Source organism: Lissotriton vulgaris, chromosome 3_1 (assembly GCF_964263255.1).
Source record: "Lissotriton vulgaris chromosome 3_1, aLisVul1.2, whole genome shotgun sequence".
Taxonomy (NCBI): Eukaryota; Metazoa; Chordata; class Amphibia; order Caudata; family Salamandridae; genus Lissotriton; species Lissotriton vulgaris.
This window is the reverse complement of record NC_141689.1, coordinates 28,530,305-28,552,464: the sequence shown is the minus strand read 5'-3', so window position 1 is coordinate 28,552,464 and position 22,160 is coordinate 28,530,305.

Sequence of the window (22,160 nt, the reverse complement as noted above, 5' to 3'; positions counted from 1 at the left end):
GATGCATTCTACAACGGTCATATTGTCAGACCAGAACACGACAGAATGATCCTTGAACCCTTCGGGCCAGGTTCTCAGGGCCACCAGAATGGGAAACAGTTCAAGGAAAGCAATATTACTCGTCAGCCCTTCTTCATGCCACCATGGGGGCCACCTTTGTGCCGACCATTTTGTGCCGAAGATGGCGCCAAAGCCTATGCTTCCCGCTGAATCTGTCCATAGACCAAGCTCTTCAGAGGACACGGCTGGCTTGTTCCAGACGACTCGACCATTGAAGTCCGCCAAAAATGCTAACCAAATACGCATGTCCTGGCGGACCTCAGCCGATAACCTCGTGCGATGATGACCCTCCTTTAGGCCAACCATCGCTTGGGCAATTGAACGGGAAAAGGGGCGGGCCATTGGGATCACCCTCAGGGCAAAGTTCAACTTCCCCACCAATTGTTGCAACTGATGGAGCGTAACCTTAGATGCATTTAAACATACTTGCAGGGCTGCCCTGAATTTCGACACTTTGGTAGCTGGTAGACGAAAACAACCCTCACTAGAGTCCAACTCGATCCCCAAAAACTCGAGGCAAGTCGTGGGACCCACAGTTTTACCTGGTGCCAATGGCACGCCAAATTGACCCATCAACACACAAAATTCAGCCAAGGCCTGGGCACATTCGTGATTTCCGGCGGGCCCAAGGAACAGAAAGTCATCAAGGTAATGCATTACATTTCGGAAACCCGTTTTCTTCGTGAACACCCATTGCAGAAAAGTACTGAATTTTTCGAAATATGCACATGATATAGAGCACCCCATTGGCATACACCTATCCATGTAATATGATCCCTGAAACATGAATCCCAGAAGACGCTGGTCGTCTGGGTGTACCGGGAGCAACCGAAACGCTGACTCGATATCTGATTTCGCCATCAACGTCCCGGGCCCCAGGCGATTCAAAATGGCTACTGCCTCATCAAATGATGCGTACCGCACCGAACACACCTCTGGATTAATTGCATCGTTTACCGAAAGACCATGTGGAGCTGACAGATTATGGATTAATCGAAACTCACCTGGGTCCTTCTTGGGGACCACCCCTAACGGAGAACAGACAAAATACGGTACCGGGGGTACACTAAACGGGCCGGCGACCCGTCCCCGGCTAACCTCTTTCTGGACCTTATCTTGCACTATAGATGTATGCTGCAAGACGGAAAGTTGATTTTTGCACGTCCCGACACCCTGAAAGTCCCCTACCGGGATGCGGAAACCATATGAAAAACCGTTCCGCAGCACCCCAGCAGAAGTACGATCCGGGTATTCACTGAGCCAGGGAATCATCGCCAAGGTATCAATCGGGGTTGGTAAAGGCGCCCCTCGGACTATATTAGACCTGTTTGGCGCCTCCCTTACCCCCATTCTCACTCGTTCTGGCTCTGCACGAGGACTCAGGATGGGACGACCCACAAGTACTACATTCGTGTTTGAATTTACACGATCCCGGGGGCCTGGTACATTTACCTTTGTTGAAATTGAAGCAGAAACCCCTTTTCCCTGTATTGCCGGCAGGTCTCGGGTAATCGTCGGTGCTCGTACCTGACCGAAAGGGCGTCCCCGCATTTTGGCGGGAGTAGTCAACAACATTGCCCCCTACCAACGGCATTTTTAACATTCCTGACTCTTTCATTTTATCCCATGTCACAGAATCGTAACAATCCCAAGTTAAACTTTTGTTATGTTCCTTTTCTTTCCTGAACAGATTGTCATAACAGAACCAATGGTTACCTTGATACGCTGTCGAGTAACCCATAATTCGTGATAAATGGGAAACTCAGGAAGCAACTCGGGCCTACGTTCCCCCAAAATCGATGTAAAAATACCCCACGCATTGCCCCAGTTGCCAATATTCTCATTTACCTTAAAGGCGGCCATTTTTGCGCGCCAAACACTCGGATGCATTAGGTCCTTCTGACTCTTAACATGCTCCACCTCATAATGATCGACAAGCAAGGAGAAAATATTCACATACTCCCCCGCCCAAATCTTTTCCTTTTATTGCTAAAGGAACATGTTGCCCCAATCTCTCTCTACGAGAGGGTGCTGACTCATCCCTTGCGATCGGCAATGGCCGCTTACCTGAACCGGACGCTGCTTCCGCCACTTGCGGCTTGTCTATCACCGCCACCGGCGCGGTCACCTTGGCTGCATCTCTTTTCTCACGCAGCTTTTTTATCAGCGCCTGTGCCTCGGCAGCCGTGGCGCCCTCACTACTATCACCCAACCACGCTGCTAGCTGTGCTGCCAGCTCGGGGGGCATATCCTCATTGGATGTCGGGGTGACGACAACGGGGATTGGATTCCCCTCCATCGGTACCGGGGTCGGCGCCTCGAGCGGGGCAGAGGGAACCGGGACGTCTCCCCCGGCTGGAACCCTTCTCGGCCTCTTAGGTCTCCCTCCAGCCGGTGGACGCCCCGACCCCTCCTCCCCGTCTCGCTCCGCCAGCCGCTTCTTTATGTCGGACATCTCCTTAAAAAGGGCCCGAACCATCTGATCAGTCGTCATTCTCTTTGCGCCTTTCTTGGGCATCTCTCCGACGAAGTATCTAGAAGACAAAGAAAAAGATCAAAAACGCTCAAAATTGGCTCTTCGTTCTGTCCCGAGCTCACGTGTAGCGAGGAGGTGCAGCTTCAGAGCACAAAAACAAGAGGACGTCTTCTGGTCCTGCGTCCCTTTTTATCCGTCTTCAGGGCGGGCGTAAACCCGCCCCTGCCTGCCCCGAGGGCGTGGCTGGCTGCGTCGGTGTCTAGGCCAGCCCACTCTAGGGCGGGAAAAGGCGCGCCCCGGCTACGCCGCTTCGGGCATACCAGCCGAGACGCGCCTCCCGCCCAAAATGGCTTCCCGGGGGGATCGAGGCACTCCGCCATACGTTCGGGGGGACCGAGTGGTCGCCCCTTTCCATGATTCATTTAATATAGACAGAGAGTTGTATATTCTATGGAGAAGATTTGGAAGCAAATTGTGGATTTTTAATGTTGCTTTGTGTCATGTTTTTTGATAATGCTTGGTAAATAGTTTTTGCAGCATAGAGGAATTGTATTTTGTAAAATTGTGAAGTTTCAGTAGTGACATGGAATGCGTGTACAAAGGACCTGTGCTGTGTTTCTTAAATGTGATGTGAAAAACAATTTTGGGGAAAATGAATGGCTTTTATATTTTTGAGAAGGAATAAATAGTGTCTACATCATTAAAGAAATATATTTGAACCTTTCACAATGATGTCACCTGTGTTACCTCAGATGAGGAAGCACATTGTGCTTCTTTCTTGCTGGTTTGTGTCAGGTTTTTTGATAATGCTTCGTATCAACATTTGCAAGATAGCGGAATTGTATTTTGTAAAATAGTGAGGTTTCAGTAGTGAAATTGAATGCTTGTACATAGGACCTGCGCACTGTTTCTTAAATGTTATTTAAAAAACGATTTTGGGGCAAATGAATGGCTTTTACATTTTTGAGAAGGAATAAAAAGTGTCTGCATGATTAAAGAAATATATTTGAACCTTTCACAATCATGTCACCTGTGTTACCTCAGATTAGGAAGCAGATTGAGCTTCTTTCTTGTTGGTTTGTGTCATGTTTTTTGATAATGCTTCGCATCAACATTTGCAAGATAGAGGAATTGTATTTTGTAAAATAGTGAGGTTTCAGTAGTGAAATGGAATGCTTGTACATATGACCTGCGCTCTTTTTCGTAAATGTTATTGGAAACATGTTTTTTGGGCAAATGAATGGCTTTTACATTTTTGAGAAGGAATAAAAAGTGTCTGCATGATTAAAAAATATATTTGAATCTTTTACAAGCATGTCACCTGTGTTTCCTCAGATTAGGAAGTAGATTGTGCAGATGAGGTGAGGTATGTCCAGGGGTGCAAAGGAGGTGAGGCTAAGCATGAGCGTAAAATCCGTTCCGCTCGCGGATTTTTTTGGATTTTCGACAAATTTGCAATCCGCGAATGCTCGCAAATTTGCCAACATTCCGCAAATTCGCACGCGGCGGATTTTTTTGCTTGGTGATACAATATTGCCGCGCGCGGCGTTCACTTACCGTCATTCAGCGTTTGCCGAGTTGTTTTTCTCGATATTTTGCGAGTGCTGCGCCATTTTGGATCTTGCTGCGGGATCCCGCGGGAATTTGACGACCGCGATTACGTAATCGCGGCTTGCCACTTTGCACAGCACGCATCGCGAGAGTTCGCAATTACGAACACGTACATGCGGCGGACAGCAACAATTCTGCACAAGAATTCCACCAGCAAGCAGCATAAACCTTCTGAAATTTTTTTTTTTTTTCAGAATAACTCCTCTGGTTGACATTTGCCTGCACTTTTTTTTGCAAGGAGTCCATTTTGTGGGGGGGTGGGAGGAAGGAAGTGCCCCACAGTCTCCAACTTCCTGTTCCTGTCCAGCAGGCTCCTCCTAGTGCTTTCTTCATGTGCTGGTCACTTTCATCTGGATCTTGACCTGGAAGGATTACTTTTTGTGGATGCTGCTGGATATTTGGATTTGAGGCCTTTTTGACTTTCTTTGGATCACTTTTGGATTAGAAATTTCACAAGTAAGTTTGTTTGGGGCATTATAGTTGCTGCAACTACAATTTTAGAATTTTCGATTTTTGGGCTGTTGTTGTGGCCTTTTGACCAGGGGTAGTGAGTGATGCATGGGCCTAGTCTTTCTGTGGGGTGTCTTGAATTTAAACATCATGGAGGGCATGGATGCCATGGGATTGTGCTGATTTTTCTGTGGTTTTTCGATTTTTTGGGGTGTTCATGGGGACAGGCCATGTGGCTGGGGGCCATTTTCAGTGCTGGTACAGGCAGGCCCTGGCCATGTGCTGGGAGGCAAGAGGCCATTTTGAATGCATGCAGTGTTCTCAGGCCTGCACCCATTTTGCCTAGCTTTCATCCATTATGCCCAGGGTTAGTGAGTGGTGCATGGGCCTAGTCTTCTGTGGGGTGTCTTGAATTTAAACATCTTGGAGGGCATGGATGCCATGGGATTGTGCTGATTTTTCTGTGGTTTTCGATTTTTGGGCTGTTGTTGTGGCCTTTTGACCAGGGGTAGTGAGTGGTGCATGGGCCTAGTCTTTCTGTGGGGTGTCTTGAATTTAAACATCATGAAGGGCATGGATGCCATGGGATTGTGCTGATTTTTCTGTGGTTTTTCGATTTTTTGGGGTGTTCATTGGGACAGGCCATGTGGCTGGGGGCCATTTTCAGTGCTGGTACAGGCAGGCCCTGGCCATGTGCTGGGAGGCGAGGGGCCATTTTGAATGCATACAGTGTTCTCAGGCCTGCACCCATTTTGCCTAGCTTTCATCCATTATGCCCAGGGGTAGTGAGTGGTGCATGGGCCTAGTCTTCTGTGGGGTGTCTTGAATTTAAACATCATGGAGGGCATGGATGCCATGGGATTGTGCTGATTTTTCTGTGGTTTTCGATTTTTGGGCTGTTGTTGTGGCCTTTTGACCAGGGGTAGTGAGTGGTGCATGGGCCTAGTCTTTCTGTGGGGTGTCTTGAATTTAAACATCATGGAGGGCATGGATGCCATGGGATTGTGCTGATTTTTCTGTGGTTTTTCGATTTTTTGGGGTGTTCATGGGGACAGGCCATTTGGCTGGGGGCCATTTTTAGTGCTGGTACAGGCAGGCCCTGGCCATGTGCTGGGAGGCAAGGGGCCATTTTGAATGCATGCAGTGTTCTCAGGCCTGCACCCATTTTGCCTAGCTTTCATCTATTATGCCCAGGGGTAGTGAGTGGTGCATGGGCCTAGTCTTCTGTGGGGTGTATTGAATTTAAACATCATGGAGAGCATGGATGCCATGGGATTGTGCTGATTTTTCTGTGGTTTTCGATTTTTGGGCTGTTGTTGTGGCCTTTTGACCAGGGGTAGTGAGTGGTGCATGGGCCTAGTCTTTCTGTGGGGTGTCTTGAATTTAAACATCATGGAGGGCATGGATGCCATGGGATTGTGCTGATTTTTCTGTGGTTTTTCGATTTTTTGGGGTGTTCATGGGGACAGGCCATGTGGCTGGGGGCCATTTTCAGTGCTGGTACAGGCAGGCCCTGGCCATGTGCTGGGAGGCAAGGGGCCATTTTGAATGCATGCAGTGTTCTCAGGCCTGCACCCATTTTGCCTAGCTTTCATCCTTTATGCCCAGGGGTAGTGAGTGGTGCATGGGCCTAGTCTTTCTGTGGGGTGTCTTGAATTTAAACATCATGGAGGGCATGGATGCTATGGGATTGTGCTGATTTTTCTGTGGTTTTCGAGTTTTGGGCTGTTGTTGGGGCCTTTTGACCAGGCGTAGTGAGTGGTGCATGGGCCTAGTCTTTCTGTGGGGTGTCTTGAATTTAAACATCATGGAGGGCATGGATACCATGGGATTGTGCTGATTTTTCTGTGGTTTTTCGATTTTTTGGGGTGTTCATGGGGACAGGCCATGTGGCTGGGTGCCATTTTGAGTGCATGTACAGGCAGGCCCTGGACATGTGCTGGGAAGCAAGGGGTCATTTTGAATGCAGGCAGTGTTCTCAGGCCTGCACCCATTTTGCCTAGCTTTCATCCATTATGCCCAGGGGTAGTGAGTGGTGCATGGGCCTAGTCTTTCTGTGGGGTGTCTTGAATTTAAACATCATGGAGGGCATGGATGGCATGGGATTGTGCTAATTTTTCTATGGTTTTCGATCTTTTTGGGGTGTTTATGGGGACAGGCCATGTGGCTGGGGGCCATTTTGAGTGCTGGTACAGGCAGGCCCTGGCCATGTGCTGGGAGGCAAGGGGCCATTTTGAATGCATGCAGTGTTCTCAGGCCTGCACCCATTTTGCCTAGCTTTCATCCATTATGCCCAGTGGTAGTGAGTGGTTCATGGGCCTAGTCTTTCTGTGGGGTGTCTTGAATTTAAACATCATGGAGGGCATGAATGGCATGGGATTGTGCTAATTTTTCTGTGGTTTTCGATCTTTTTGGGGTGTTTATGGGGACAGGCCATGTGGCTGGGGGCCATTTTGAGTGCTGGTACAGGCAGGCCCTGGCCATGTGCTGGGAAGCAAGGGGCCATTTTGAATGCATGCAGTGTTCTCAGGCCTGCACCCATTTTGCCTAGCTTTCATCCATTATGCCCAGGGGTAGTGAGTGGTGCATGGGCCTAGTCTTTCTGTGGGGTGTATTGAATTTAAACATCATGAAGGGCATGGATGCCATGGGATTGTGCTGATTTTTCTGTGGTTTTCGAGTTTTGGGCTGTTGTTGGGGCCTTTTGACCAGGCGTAGTGAGTGGTGCATGGGCCTAGTCTTTCTGTGGGGTGTCTTGAATTTAAACATCATGGAGGGCATGGATACCATGGGATTGTGCTGATTTTTCTGTGGTTTTTCGATTTTTTGGGCTGTTCATGGGGACAGGCCATGTGGCTGGGGGCCATTTTTAGTGCTTGTACAGGCAGGCCCTGGCCATGTGCTGGGAGGCAAGGGGTCATTTTGAATGCAGGCAGTGTTCTCAGGCCTGCACCCATTTTGCCTAGCTTTCATCCATTATGCCCAGGGGTAGTGAGTGGTGCATGGGCCTAGTCTTTCTGTGGGGTGTCTTGAATTTAAACATCATGGAGGGCATGGATGGCATGGGATTGTGCTGATTTTTCTGTGGTTTTCGATTTTTTGGAGTGTTTATGGGGACAGGCCATGTGGCTGGGGGCCATTTTGAGTGCTGGTACAGGCAGGCCCTGGCCATGTGCTGGGAGGCAAGGGGCCATTTTGAATGCATGCAGTGTTCTCAGGCCTGCACCCATTTTGCCTAGCTTTCATCCATTATGCCCAGGGGTAGTGAGTGGTGCATGGGCCTAGTCCTTCTGTGGGGTGTCTTGAATTTAAACATCATGGAGGGTATGGATGCCATGGGATTGTGCTGATTTTTCTGTGGTTTTCGAGTTTTGGGCTGTTGTTGGGGCCTTTTGACCAGGGGCAGTGAGTGGTGCATGGGCCTAGTCTTTCTGTGTGGTGTCTTGAATTTAAACATCAAGGAGGGCATGGATGCCATGGGATTGTGCTGATTTTTCTGTGGTTTTCGATTTTTTGGGGTGTTCATGGGGACAGGCCATGTGGCTGGGTGCCATTTTGAGTGCTTGTACAGGCAGGCCCTGGCCATGTGCTGGGAGGCAAGGGGCCATTTTGTATGCAGGCATTGTTCTCAGGCCTGCACCCATTTTGCCTAGCTTTCATCCATTATGCCCAGGGGTAGTGAGTGGTGCATGGGCCTAGTCTTTCTGTGGGGTGTCTTGAATTTAAACACCATGGAGGGCATGGATGGCATGGGATTGTGCTGATTTTTCTGTGGTTTTCGATTTTTTGGGGTGTTCATGGGGACAGGCCATGTGGCTGGGGGCCATTTTGAGTGCTGGTACAGGCAGGCCCTGGCCATGTGCTGGGAGGCAAGGGGCCATTTTGAATGCATGCAGTGTTCTCAGGCCTGCACCCATTTTGCCTAGCTTTCATCCATTATGCCCAGGGGTAGTGAGGGGTGCATGGGCCTAGTCTTTCTGTGGGGTGTCTTGAATTTAAACATCATGGAGGGCATGGATGCCATGGGATTGTGCTAATTTTTCTGTGGTTTTCGAGTTTTGGGCTGTTGTTGGGGCCTTTTGACCAGGGGTAGTGAGTGGTGCATGGGCCTAGTCTTTCTGTGGGGTGTCTTGAATTTAAACATCATGGAGGGCATGGATGCCATGAGATTGTGCTGATTTTTCTGTGGTTTTTCGATTTTTTGGGCTGTTGTTGGGGCCAATTGACCAGGGGTAGTGAGTGGTGCATGGACCTAGTCTTTCTGTGGGGTGTCTTGAATTTAAACATCATGGAGGGCATGGATGCCATGGGATTGTGCTGATTTTTCTTTGGTTTTCGAGTTTTTGGGGTGTATAACTGAACTGATGTTCCTCTGTCTTCCATTGCTTTTAGGTGTACAAGACTCAAGAGAACCACCAGTGCCAGGAAGAAGTCTTGCAGCGGTGTTTGTGTGCAGCATGACGTCACACGATGTCACGTCTGGCCACAGACAACTCTGCAACTCGTGCAACTGTGGCCTGCTGTTCTGACCTCTGAAGAAGATGGCCCCAAAAAAAGTTCCCCGTAGCTCCTCTAGCAAGAAAGTTGCCAGTAAGGAGCAGAAGAAGCAAGTTACCAAGGAGATTGGTGTGCCGCCCGCCACATTGATGTGCTGGGGACCAAGCTGGGAGCAGCACCCCTGCTCCATTGGTCTCAGTGCCACCACCACCACGCCAACTTAAGTCCAAGCCCTTGAGTGCTGCAGAGGCAGCCAGTCTACTTGTTCAATAACCATCGACCAGTGATGTTGCCTCATCGCAAGAAAGTAGCAGCAATGTCCCTCAATCAACACAGGTTGTTGTAACTCATCTGACGAGTGTTGAACAACCACAGCCGCAACAACAACCACATGTGCAAGTAGTAGTGCAAGCCCAAGTACATGTGGAAGGAGAGGCAGCGCAAGGAGATGCGCAAGCAGAGGTGCATGGAGGAGCACAAGTGCCCACAATAGTTGTTCCTCCCGAAGTAGGGGCACATCAGGAAATCAACAATCAAGCCCAGGTATCATTTGAGGAAGCCACTCCTCCTGATGATCATTCATTGTCTTCCACATCCCTAGCAAGGAAAAGATCAAGGGTGGTGTCTACATCTTCTTCTTCAAGCCCAACTCCTTCTGATGATATGGATCTTACTTGGGAACTACTGCAGTCTGAGACTGAGGCACACCATGATCTGACAAAGGTAGCTAAGCGTAAAAGGAAGGTCGTCGAAACTCTCATAGTTATGGAGTGTGATGACGCTCAACAAGAAGTGGCGTATACTCCTGCTGCTGAAGACACTCACGACGACGACGCAGTCATCATAAGCTTCACTCCAGCCTCAGCGGGCATGCAGCAAACAGACATTTTGACCCTAGCCCGAAAAGCTGCAGAGCGTGATGATGTTGTCAACGAGGAGGCAATGGGAACACCACAATCATTGGAGTTAACTAGTACACCATCACGTACCGCTTCCATATTTCTTCCTCGCTAGAAGGGACCTCCATCCACCTCGACCTCAATTAGTGGTGGTGAAAGTGCACAACGTAGTAAAGTTCAGCTAAACACATCCTCCACTTCATCTGGCATTGGCAGCATGACCACCACCAGTATCGCCTCCTGAGGCCCCCACAGACAATTCAGGTCCGCAGTTTGGGACTTCTTTAGTGTTTGCCCAAAAAAGGAAAACATAGCCATTTGCAGCCTTTGTAAGCTTGCAGTTAGTCGTGGTAAGCTTGGTACCAACTATGGGACCGGAGGCCAGAGAGGTCATCTTGGGAGACAGCACGCTGTCCAATGGTTTGCGCACCTAAAGGAGATCAAGGAAGCCCGAATTGCACGTCAAGAAAACGTTGATGTTTAATCTGATGATGACGAGGAGGAAGAAGCATCAAACGCTTCACTTACACCCAGTACCCCTGTCAGCATACCCCCTGTGAGCCACACTAAGAGTGTGGGAGAGAGCGAGACACCAATGCGAAAAAGTTCATGAGCGAGCGTAACTCGGTCGAAGAAGTCAAAATCCCGTAAAATGGTCCAGGCCAACATTAGAACCATGTTGTTTTCAGACGCGCCATATGAATGCAACCACCCACTGGCGCGTCTGTATAACACTAAGCTGGCTAAAATGCTAGCTCTGGACCTTCTCCCTTTTTCTTTTGTAGAAGTGGTTGGTTTTCTAGAATTAGTGGCAGCGCTCTGCCCTAAATGGAAGGTTCCTAGCCGGTTCTATTTTGCCAGAGTTGCGGTTCCAGCACTACATGAAGATGTGCTGGAGGTGATTGGGGCAGCTTTGCAGAAGAGTGCTGTTCACACTATACATCTGACAACAGACATGTGGACCAGTGGCGCAGGCGCTGATTACATGTCACTGCACACTGGGTCTCTTTTTCAGGGGTTAAAGAAAAGCTAAACACCGGTGTTGACCCGGACCAAGTTTTTAAAGCTGCTCGGAAACATGCAACACTAGCCATGTTTGGCTTGGAGGAACGTCATACAGCAGAAAACATTTTGAATGAGTTTAACACAAAGGTCTTTCACTGGCTGTCCCCAAAAAAACACCAGATTGGTTATGTTTCCACGGATAATGGCGCTAATGTAGTTAACGCCATGAATCTGGGTCACTATTTCAGAGTGCTGTGTTTTGGCGCACTGCATAAACCTGGTTGTTAAAAAATTCTTGAATGAAGACAGTCCAGCGTGCGAGTTAGTGGCCACCTGCCGAAACATGTGCAACCATTTCAGCCATTCTTTTAAGGCCCGGAAGCATCTGAGGAGCCTGCTACATGAACGTTGAATGCCAGTGAAAGCACTCCAGGAGGTGGCAACACGTTGGAACTCAACCTTCTACATGCTTGAGCGTCTGTATGAGCAGTTTATGGTACTCGATCAGTATTTCTTAACACTGGGTACAGCTCAGAAGGACCTGAGGCTAAGTGCATTGGAATGGAACCTAGTTAAAAGCCTGACAGACATGCTTCGTCCTTTTGAGGTCTTCACGCGTGCAGTCAGCAGGGAGGACTGTAATTTGGGAAAAGCTATCCCATTGTTGCGCATGCTGGAGCACAAACTGAAGGTGGTGTGTTCTAAGTTTCAAAAAGATGCAGAAAAGCAAGCCGCTCTTGTTTTGGCGGAGAAATTATTATAGCGCCTACTTGGCGATGAACGTATTCAAATGATCCACTCAGAACAGCATTACATTTGTGCTACTATTCTGGAACCACACTACAAAAAGGCGCTGATAGGCAAAGCATTATTTCCTTTTGGTGATGAAGATGTTACAAAGTACAAACATTGGCTAGCCTTGTCAGCCATGAGGTTTGAAAGAGAACGGCAGAAAATTGAAGGAAAAGGCAGTACATCAGCATCAGCAGGCCATCCCCAGTCAAATGAATCCACTTCTGCACCTGTGGCTGTGGCAGAAGAGACCTCTCAGCCGTCAACCGGATCATCTGCACCAGACACAACAGTAACATTGAGTGAAGAAGAGGATTGGCTAACTGAGATTGGGTTTGGTTCTCAAAAGGTCCCAGCAAAAAGTAAGCAAAGTGGAGGAACCGTGCAGAACCTTGAGTCGATGGTGCAGGACTATCTGAATGACTCAACATAGGTCTATTGTAATGGTGACCCATTGGCGTATTGGCTTGGGAAACAGAAATTGTGGCCAGAGATCACCAACCTGGCTATAAATTACTTGTCTTGCCCACTCGCAAGCGTGTCTTCTGAACATGTTTTCAGTGCTGCTGGTGGCATTGTAACTTGCAAACGGACCCGCCTCTCGCCCAAAAATGTGGAGAGGTTAACAATGATCAAGATGAATCAGCACCTCATACCACCAGATTACAAAGTACGAGAATACACGCCGGAAGAAGACGAGGAGGACAGCAACTTAGATGAGGGAATTTCTTCTGTGTTAGGTGACACTAAACTACTCCTGCCTAAATTCACAGAGTATGAGGACAAACTCTGCTTCCCTGACACTGAGCCCTGAAAATGAGCCAATGAATCAATAACTTTCTTTTTCGTCCTTATTCACTTTTATTCCTGTTTGTCTGTCTTTCTTTGTTTTGCACAGTTAATATAATGAAAACTTTAATCACATAATCACAAAAACAAGCCCATCAGCAGAACTGTCTTCATTTATGTGCTTATTGATTTGAAGGTGCCGCAGTGTGCATTCCTCAGGTTCACAAGTTAAGAAGAACATGCTCCTCTATCCTCCTCCACCAGACTCCTATTTCCCTCGAAGCAGAGGGCTGGATTACGCCCAATGAAGAAAGACTCTGCACTTGTGGGGGTGCTCTACTTCTTCGCGGGTGAGTTGACGGCTCTGGGGCCATTGCTGGGAAGCTCTAATACCGGATAAAAGTGGTTTGGACCAAATCGGAGGTTAAATATTTTTTTGTGTTTTTGCTGACTTGCTTGACTTTGAGGTGCTCTTTGGGGGGTTCCGGGTGTTTGTGGGTGGCTTTTGGGGTCTGGGAGCACTGCTGGCACAGTCTAGTTTTGATTGCATTTGCTTTTCAGGAAATCCATGGTGGAAAACGGGAGTTATGACCTAGCTGCACAGCACGTTTGGACAGAAGGCCGAAAAATATTGTAAGTATGAGATTTCCCATTTTTGCTTTTTGCCAGTTTGGGGGTGTTGTGCTTTTTTGCGGGTGGGTTGGCGGGTCTTGGGGCATTGCTGGGAAGGTCTAATACCGGATAGAAGTGGTTTGGACCAAATCCATGCGGAAATAGTTTTTGCTATTTCTGACATTTCGCTCAATGTAGCGTTTTCGGGGGCCTGTTTGGGGGGCTTCCTGTTGTTTGTGGGTGGGTTTCGGGGTCTGGGAGCACTGCTGGGTATGGATAATTTTGATTGCAAGAGGTTTGAAGCAAATCCATGGGGGCAGAGGGGAGTTAGGGCCTAGCTGCAGAGCGCGCACGGAGTGATTTTGGAAATTGCCATGAAAATGACTAAGTCCCCATTTTTGTACTTTTGCTTTTTGCCTGTTTGGGGGTCTTCTGATAGTTTTCGCCTGGGTTGACAGCTCTGGGGCCATTGCTGGGAAGCTCTAATACCGGATAAAAGTGGCTTGGACCAAATCGGAGGCAAAATATTTTTTTGCGTTTTTGCTGACTTGTTTGACTTTGAGGTGCTCTTTGGGGGGGTTCCGGGTGTTTGTGGGTGGCTTTTGGGGTCTGGGAGCACTGCTGGCACTGTCTAAATTTGATAGCATTCGCTTTTCAGGAAATCCATGGTGGAAAATAGGAGTTATGTCCTAGCTGCACAGCGCGTTTGGATAGAAGGCCGAGAAATATTGTAAGTATGAGATTTTCCATATTGGCGTTTTGGCTGTTTGGGGGTGTTGTGCTTTTTTGCGGGTGGGTTGGCGGGTCTTGGGGCAATGCTGGGAAGGTCTAATACTGGATAAAAGTGGTTTGGACAAAATCCATGCGGAAAAGCCTTTTGGCACTTTTTGTAACTTAGGGTTCGTTAGGGTTAGCCCTAGCAGCAGGATTGCATGTGTTTCGGGGTGTTCTAGGTGTTTGCAACTGATTTCTGGGGTCTTATAGCACTCGTGAGAATGTGTAATTTTGGTTGCAAGTGATTTGAAGAAAATCCATGGTGGGAAAGGGGGGATTTGGCATAGTTAAAGAAAGCGTTTGCCACTATTCTTAACTTAGGGCTCGTTAGGGTTAGCAGTATTTGTATTGCATGTGTTTGGGTGGGGGGCTGTTTGTGGGGGGGTTTGCGAGTCTTGGAGCAATGCCTGGTATGGATACTTTTGCTTGCTTGCAAGTGCTTTGAATACAATCCACGGTGGGTAAGGGGGGATTTGGGCCTACTTTTACTTTATAAGTACGTTTTGTCACCAGTTTTCTACTAGGCCTCGTCTTTTGAGATCTGATTGGGGGTCTTCTATATTTTTGCGACTGGCTTTAGTAAGGGTCTGGGTGGGAGCACTGCTGGGAAGGTCTAATTTTGTTCTAAAACACAGTTTACAGTACACCTAGCTTGAGGAGAAAGATCCGCTAAATTAATTTGCCCATACTTAGTTATCCTTCAAAAGGAGACTCAGACAGAGTACGCACTTTCAAAAATATTGTACTGTCTATTAGGAAACTCAAAGTGTGACTTTTTGCACTACACAGCTTACATACCTTAGATTTATTTGTCAGTGGTGTTCTAATATCACTCCCTGTTTTTCCATCAATAATTACAGGCCGGGTTTCAGTCTGTCCGATGGGAAAAAAAGGATGAAGTCAGGCTGCACATTAGCGAGCCGCAATTCAGCATCCGCCAGGCAGGCAGTGGACAGGGTGTCTTCTGGTCACCAACATTGATGGACGAAGCGTCAGCTGGAATGGAGGAGTGCCGCTAATAAGAGGAATGGTTTGATGTGTGCAACTTAATTACCAAATTCAACAGGACAACTACAACAACATACAGATACAGTATCCATTCTTTTCAAATTATTTTTTAAGTAATGTTATTGCTGTGAACTTCTATGAGTGTGACTCTGCATTTCTTGGATCTCTCTCTGCTTCTAAATTGATCCCTACAGCCATTCTTTAGGTTTTACTTCGGCTATTTTTTAAACCTAATTTAATGTAAGAAGTGTTTCTCTGAGTGCAGAGATAGGCAAGTGAAAACGCTGCAGCCCTGTACTGTCGCATTCTGTCATTCACGGTTGTTGAAAGTACTACTTACTTTTCAGTAACCATGCATGCAGTAGTGCATGCACTTCCTTTATGTCACTTAAAAGATTTATGGTTAGCTTTGTACCCAAATATTTCTTTATCTTCAATTATTCTTTGTCCATGCTGTGCTTTTTTTTCTTCTCTCAACAAAACTTACCCCCCCAAAAAAAAAACATTCCCATCCATTTTCCAAACCCTAACCCTCTTCCGCCGGGCTGTGTGGTTTTGATTGATGTGTGACTAAATGACAGCAATAATTCCACACACTTGCTGGGGAGGATAAGGTCATGGCAACAGGCTGGTGAAGGAATCCGAGGATATATTCTAGACTTACTCAGCTTCAGTACTATTTCTTGTAGTAGTAGCCAATGTCAAAGAAATTCAACGCAAGTACTCGTTATACTTTCAATACTTTACCATTTGTTAGGCTACATTGTGGCACTGTTCTAGTGTACTGTCACCTGCTATATTCTCTATCGTACCGTTGTAATGCTCCAGTAAGGACAAAGCAGGTTTCATTTTCTTTTTTTCCATAGGCATGCAACTGCCACTGTGTCACACCACTAGTACCACCGCAATGAGGACATTTCATCCGCCCAGGATTGCCAACCTTAATCGCCATATCCCGTGGAGCCAGCGCTGGGCCTAGCCCTACTTTCAAACACAAATTACAGGTAAGATAAGCGTTTGGTGGGAGGTAGTATAATGGAGTATTAGGAGGGACGAGAGTTTGACGGTAGTACTACTAAAGTCCTAGGACTCTTGAATTCACTTACGAAAACATTTAGCCATTTACACTTAAAGGAAGAAAATGACACAGACTTAAGTTTCAGGAAAACAAACTTACTGTTAAACCCCCACCCACCAGACTCAAAAGCAGTAAAAAACAGGTATGCTCAGATAAAGTTTCAAAAAGTATATTTGTGTAGCCCTAACAAAATATTCTCCTGCAAGACCCTCCCTAACCCCAACGATTGTCCTTCAAAAGTCCCAAAAACAACCCAACTCCCAATTCCCACCCCCCAAAAGTCTCTAAAAAAGGGGCAAGGGACACTACGGCAGGATGCTGTTCACTTTAGCGGCCAGGGCATCATACTCCTTGCAGAGGGTGGCATGGTCCAAGCGGAGGGCCTCCACCAAGTTCCTATATGTTCGGACCTCCTGCTCCAGGTAGGACACTCTGAGGCATAAGCGGCGCTGGCGTGCCTTGCAACTCCTGTGGGGGGCAGCTGCTGTCTTTGCTGCTCGGCGCTGGCGGTTGGCTTTGGTAGCCCGGCTCCGTACCGCTGGAGCACTGCGCTGGCTGGCAGCCCGTGGGGGCACGGAGGAGGATGCTGCTGTCCCAGTGGATGTACCAGTAGACTGCGTGTCCTCCTCCTCCTCCAGGGCCACCAGCCGCCGATATTCGGCGACAGTGGCATCCAGCCTCCGTTGCCGGGCCATTCGAGCCAGCTCCCTCTGTGTTGGTTTGTTTGATTTGAAAGGAGCAACTATATGAAGAAAGAAAGACATAGTCTGTAACCAATGCTCCTTAAGATTAAAACAAAATAATTGAGCAGAAAGTTGTGTCACAGTACAACTAGCTACTTGAAAGCACAGTACACTATTAAGGCCAGTATCTATCTAACCTTCCACTTCTTCATCCTTGCTCTAACATTAGTGGGAGTTTAAGGAACAAATTCTACGAGCACTATGGACTTCCATTACAGTCGACTATGACAGTACACCAGTCTTCTTCTTCTTCTTCTCTCTTGTTTAGGAAAATTGGTGCGTTATCTTATGCAAGCCGGAATAATGCCCGCGCAGTGAACTTGCACCCGAGAAAAACAGACGCACACCATGATGAGTGAGACAGACTTGCGTTACTGTACCGGTCCAGTACATGCAGGTGATGAAGCTCTTACTTTTCTATTACGGGTGGCACTGAGAATACTCTGTTAAAAGGGCTACTGCTTAATTAATTTAACTTTCACCCTACTGTGCAAATGAGTACTTGAAAAGTAAAATGAAGACGCTAAATAATCTGAATATCTATCACTTCACATGGGATGTATTTGATTACATATAGGATGACTTTAGGTACTTTGCTTTTTATTGAGTGAACAGTGATACACCCACACATGAATGACATACTACTACTAAACTAAACTTATTAGGAGAGGTAGGGAGTGTCCACCGTAATAACCGGATATATGCTGTGCTTGCAGTTGCATTACAAACTACTGCTACTATTCATGGTAGTATTTGGACAAAATTACAACTTCTTTTCCTTGCCTTTCCTACACTGGAACGGGCGTGCGGGTGCGGTGTTACATGCTCTTTAAAGTAACACTTAGTTCATCCAGTGACCGTCTACTCTCTCTAGATACACATATGCTATCTAAGAGTCAGATAGTACCATGATCCATGCATCCATCCATTCAAAGTATATGCACACATACAGTTTCTGTTTCACCCACCCAGGCTGTTCTCCTTCCACCTATCCTTGCTTCATCATTCACCCAGCCATGCACCATACCATATTCTTTCCTTCCCAGCCACCTCGGGGACCAAGCAAACACATATCATTCTTCTTTGCCAGTCATCATTACATTTCTCGTCCTTCCACACTTACATACAGCCTTCTTTCGCTTTTTGTTCATCCCATCCATAAATTTCATCTCAGATCTGATTGGGATTCTTCTCGCCAAAAACTTCACAGCTAAGTCGAAGTACATTTAGATGAGGCTACTACCTGGTTGATTTATATACACCCTAGCAGAAAGCACACTCTGCAGTCTTCAATCTAAATAAGTAAGGAGTATATAGCTTACCTCTGACCGCCACCACCGTGTGAACCCTCACAGGCACATAGGTGTCGTCCGGCACTTGCACCGCCTCCTCCCCAGAAGCGTTCTCCTCATCCAGCACCACCACCTCCGCGCTGACCCGCCACCAGATGTTCCACCTACAAAGTACATTTAAGAATGTTAGAATACACCACTCACTACTATATAATATTTGGTCTAGGAATAAAGAAATGTGAAAAAAACCGAAAACAATGTAATAATTTGTGACTGTCTACTCTAAAGTAAAAATGTCCCTTTTTCCAGGGAAGGCTGTTGTCTTGCTGCACTTTTTGGCACAACTGATGAATGCTTGCTTTTTATTTTTAACACGCATCACTTTTTCTCCTAACAGACAGAAGCTTGACTTCCAAGAACACGAGCAAGATCAAGTTCAAACCAGGTGAGGGCTCGGCTCGACCACAAGAAATGTGTTCAATTAATCGTCAGCACTAAGCACTTTTCCATTTTCAGTTAAACGTTTAGTTTTATGACAAACTTGATTTTAATAAATTTGTTTACTTTTAATAAAGCTTTTAAACTTAAATAGACTCTGTGGTTTTTGGTCCTCCAGACTAGAGTGGCTGAGCTAAAGGTTTTGCAATTTGTTTTTCAAGCATGAGTCCGTGCCTCTGACACTTCTTGACTCTGAATCCGTACTCTTGTCCTGCGTTGGATAATCATCATTGGGGATCAATCATCGGTGACTTTGGGAGCTAAATGACTCTTCCACACTATCTAGTCAGTAAGGAGATTGGGGGTTCAACTACAAAGTCTGTTATCACTGAGGTATGTGGAAAGTCTAACAGCGCCTATTATAATTGATAAGCTAAGCAATGCATTATTTAGTGTCCATAGTTCTGTTTGTGCAGATTTGTCCCTGCAACACTAGTAGAATGGATTGTCCTCCTATCCAAACCAAAAGTAAAGTAGTATCTTATTCTTTCTTGGTGGTCATTCACCTTTTTATTGTTGGCAATTGTCAAAGCATAAACATTTAGAAGACTTGAAAAGACATTATGGACAATCCCAGAGGACTGCACTCAGTGCATAGAGCTATTGCTGACTAGAATGGGAGTCCAAAGGAATTGCCAAATGTGCAATCTTAGTTAGCTACACAGACAGACTAATAAAAATAATCTAGTAATACCACAGGGAGTCGTAGTCGAGGCAGGATAAGAATTTAGATACAGTCTACAAGAAGATCAAAGAAGATTTAGAAAAAATCAAATGAGGAACGCTAGGAAAAAATAGGTACTCTATAATAAAATGAAAACCTACTGGGGCCAGCAAAGGAGCCCTCGCCTGACCGATCCTGGCCTGCATCGAGTTCCACAGCAGCCTCCTCCTCTGTCCTCTTGCCCCTGGGGGGAGCTGATGTACAACATGAAAGAAAGAAAGACCAGAAAACATGGATGATATTTGTCAACCAAATCAAACATTTCAAAAGAACAATAACAAAATATTTGGGTGAAATAGCAAATAGACAACTATTCCACTTGATATATTGACCGATCTCATGTGGTCTACTACGTTATTAGTATTGCTTGATTTGCGGACCGTCGACTTGGAAAGTTCTTATGTAACTCACTAAACAAACTACTAAAAAGGTTCGCCTAGGACTGGCAGGCAGCAGTCCGCAGCACGCGAAGTGACAGACAAAGCCCATCGTGATTGCAGATCAGCGACAACACTAAAACGTTTCCTACTACATTAACCAGTCATTAAAATACTCAAACTATCTGAGGGAAATCTACAAGATTTCAATCAGTCACTTTGAGGACAATGATGCGTTACTCAAACCCTGCGCCTGCTTGAACAGACGTACGGCTTGACGCAGCATTGGGGAGATAGGGCACCCCAGAGCATTGATGGAGCTGCGCCATCGTTGCGACGCAACTCCAGCAATGCGCCGCCTTTAAAGGCACAGATGCGTAACGCTTTGGTGGCGTTTAGGGCCCATGGTGCGCCGCATTGTAAATACGATTTAGAAAAGGGGGTGGTGATGAACAGAGTGTCTGAGTTAAACAGACCACTTTTACCCAGTCCAAAGATCAGGGCTTGATCCATCACCGTTATTTATCTCACTGCCCCATCCCAGCTCAGAACCTGGCTATATGCAAATCAGTCTGTCCCTGGCCCAGTGCATCATGGGAACAGGGCAGACTAAACTACCAAGCCAATTCTTCACCAGAAAGGAGACAAGCTACCGGGGACCGGTTTCTGGCATTTCAGCCTTCTTCGGCCCGGCTTGCTTGAATCCTGATGGAGCAGTGAGAAAGGGACTCATGTCTGAGTATACCCTGCCACACCTATAGTGGCCAAAAACGATTTAGAAAAGGGGGTGGTGATGAACAGAGTGTCTGAGTTAAACAGACCACTCTTACCCAGTCCAAAGATCAGGGCTTGATCCATCACCGTTATTTATCTCACTGCCCCATCCCAGCTCAGAACCTGGCTATATGCAAATCAGTCTGTCCCTGGCCCAGTGCATCATGGGAACAGGGCAGACTAAACTACCAAGCCAATTCTTCACCAGAAAGGAGACAAGCTACCGGGGACCGGTTTCTGGCATTTCAGCCTTCTTCGGCCCGGCTTGCTTGAATCCTGATGGAGCAGTGAGAAAGGGACTCATGTCTGAGTATACCCTGCCACACCTATGGTGGCCAAAAACGATTTAGAAAAGGGGGTGGTGATGAACAGAGTGTCTGAGTTAAACAGACCACTCTTACCCAGTCCAAAGATCAGGGCTTGATCCATCACCGTTATTTATCTCACTGCCCCATCCCAGCTCAGAACCTGGCTATATGCAAATCAGTCTGTCCCTGGCCCAGTGCATCATGGGAACAGGGCAGACTAAACTACCAAGCCAATTCTTCACCAGAAAGGAGACAAGCTACCGGGGACCGGTTTCTGGCATTTCAGCCTTCTTCGGCCCGGCTTGCTTGAATCCTGATGGAGCAGTGAGAAAGGGACTCATGTCTGAGTATACCCTGCCACACCTATAGTGGCCAAAAACGATTTAGAAAAGGGGGTGGTGATGAACAGAGTGTCTGAGTTAAACAGACCACTCTTACCCAGTCCAAAGATCAGGGCTTGATCCATCACCGTTATTTATCTCACTGCCCCATCCAAGCTCAGAACCTGGCTATATGCAAATCAGTCTGTCCCTGGCCCAGTGCATCATGGGAACAGGGCAGACTAAACTACCAAGCCAGTTCTTCACCAGAAAGGAGACAAGCTACCGGGGACAGGTTTCTGGCATTTCAGCCTTCTTCGGCCCGGCTTGCTTGAATCCTGATGGAGCAGTGAGAAAGGGACTCATGTCTGAGTATACCCTGCCACACCTATAGTGGCCAAAAACGATTTAGAAAAGGGGGTGGTGATGAACAGAGTGTCTGAGTTAAACAGACCACTCTTACCCAGTCCAAAGATCAGGGCTTGATCCATCACCGTTATTTATCTCACTGCCCCATCCCAGCTCAGAACCTGGCTATATGCAAATCAGTCTGTCCCTGGCCCAGTGCATCATGGGAACAGGGCAGACTAAACTACCAAGCCAATTCTTCACCAGAAAGGAGACAAGCTACCGGGGACCGGTTTCTGGCATTTCAGCCTTCTTCGGCCCGGCTTGCTTGAATCCAGATGGAGCAGTGAGAAAGGGCTTCATGTCTGAGTATACCCTGCCACACCTATAGTGGCCAAAAACGATTTAGAAAAGGGGGTGGTGATGAACAGAGTGTCTGAGTTAAACAGACCACTCTTACCCAGTCCAAAGATCAGGGATTGATCCATCACCATTATTTATCTCACTGCCCCATCCCAGCTCAGAACCTGGCTATATGCAAATCAGTCTGTCCCTGGCCCAGTGCATCATGGGAACAGGGCAGACTAAACTACCAAGCCAATTCTTCACCAGAAAGGAGACAAGCTACCGGGGACCGGTTTCTGGCATTTCAGCCTTCTTCGGCCTGGCTTGCTTGAATCCTGATGGAGCAGTGAGAAAGGGACTCATGTCTGAGTATACCCTGC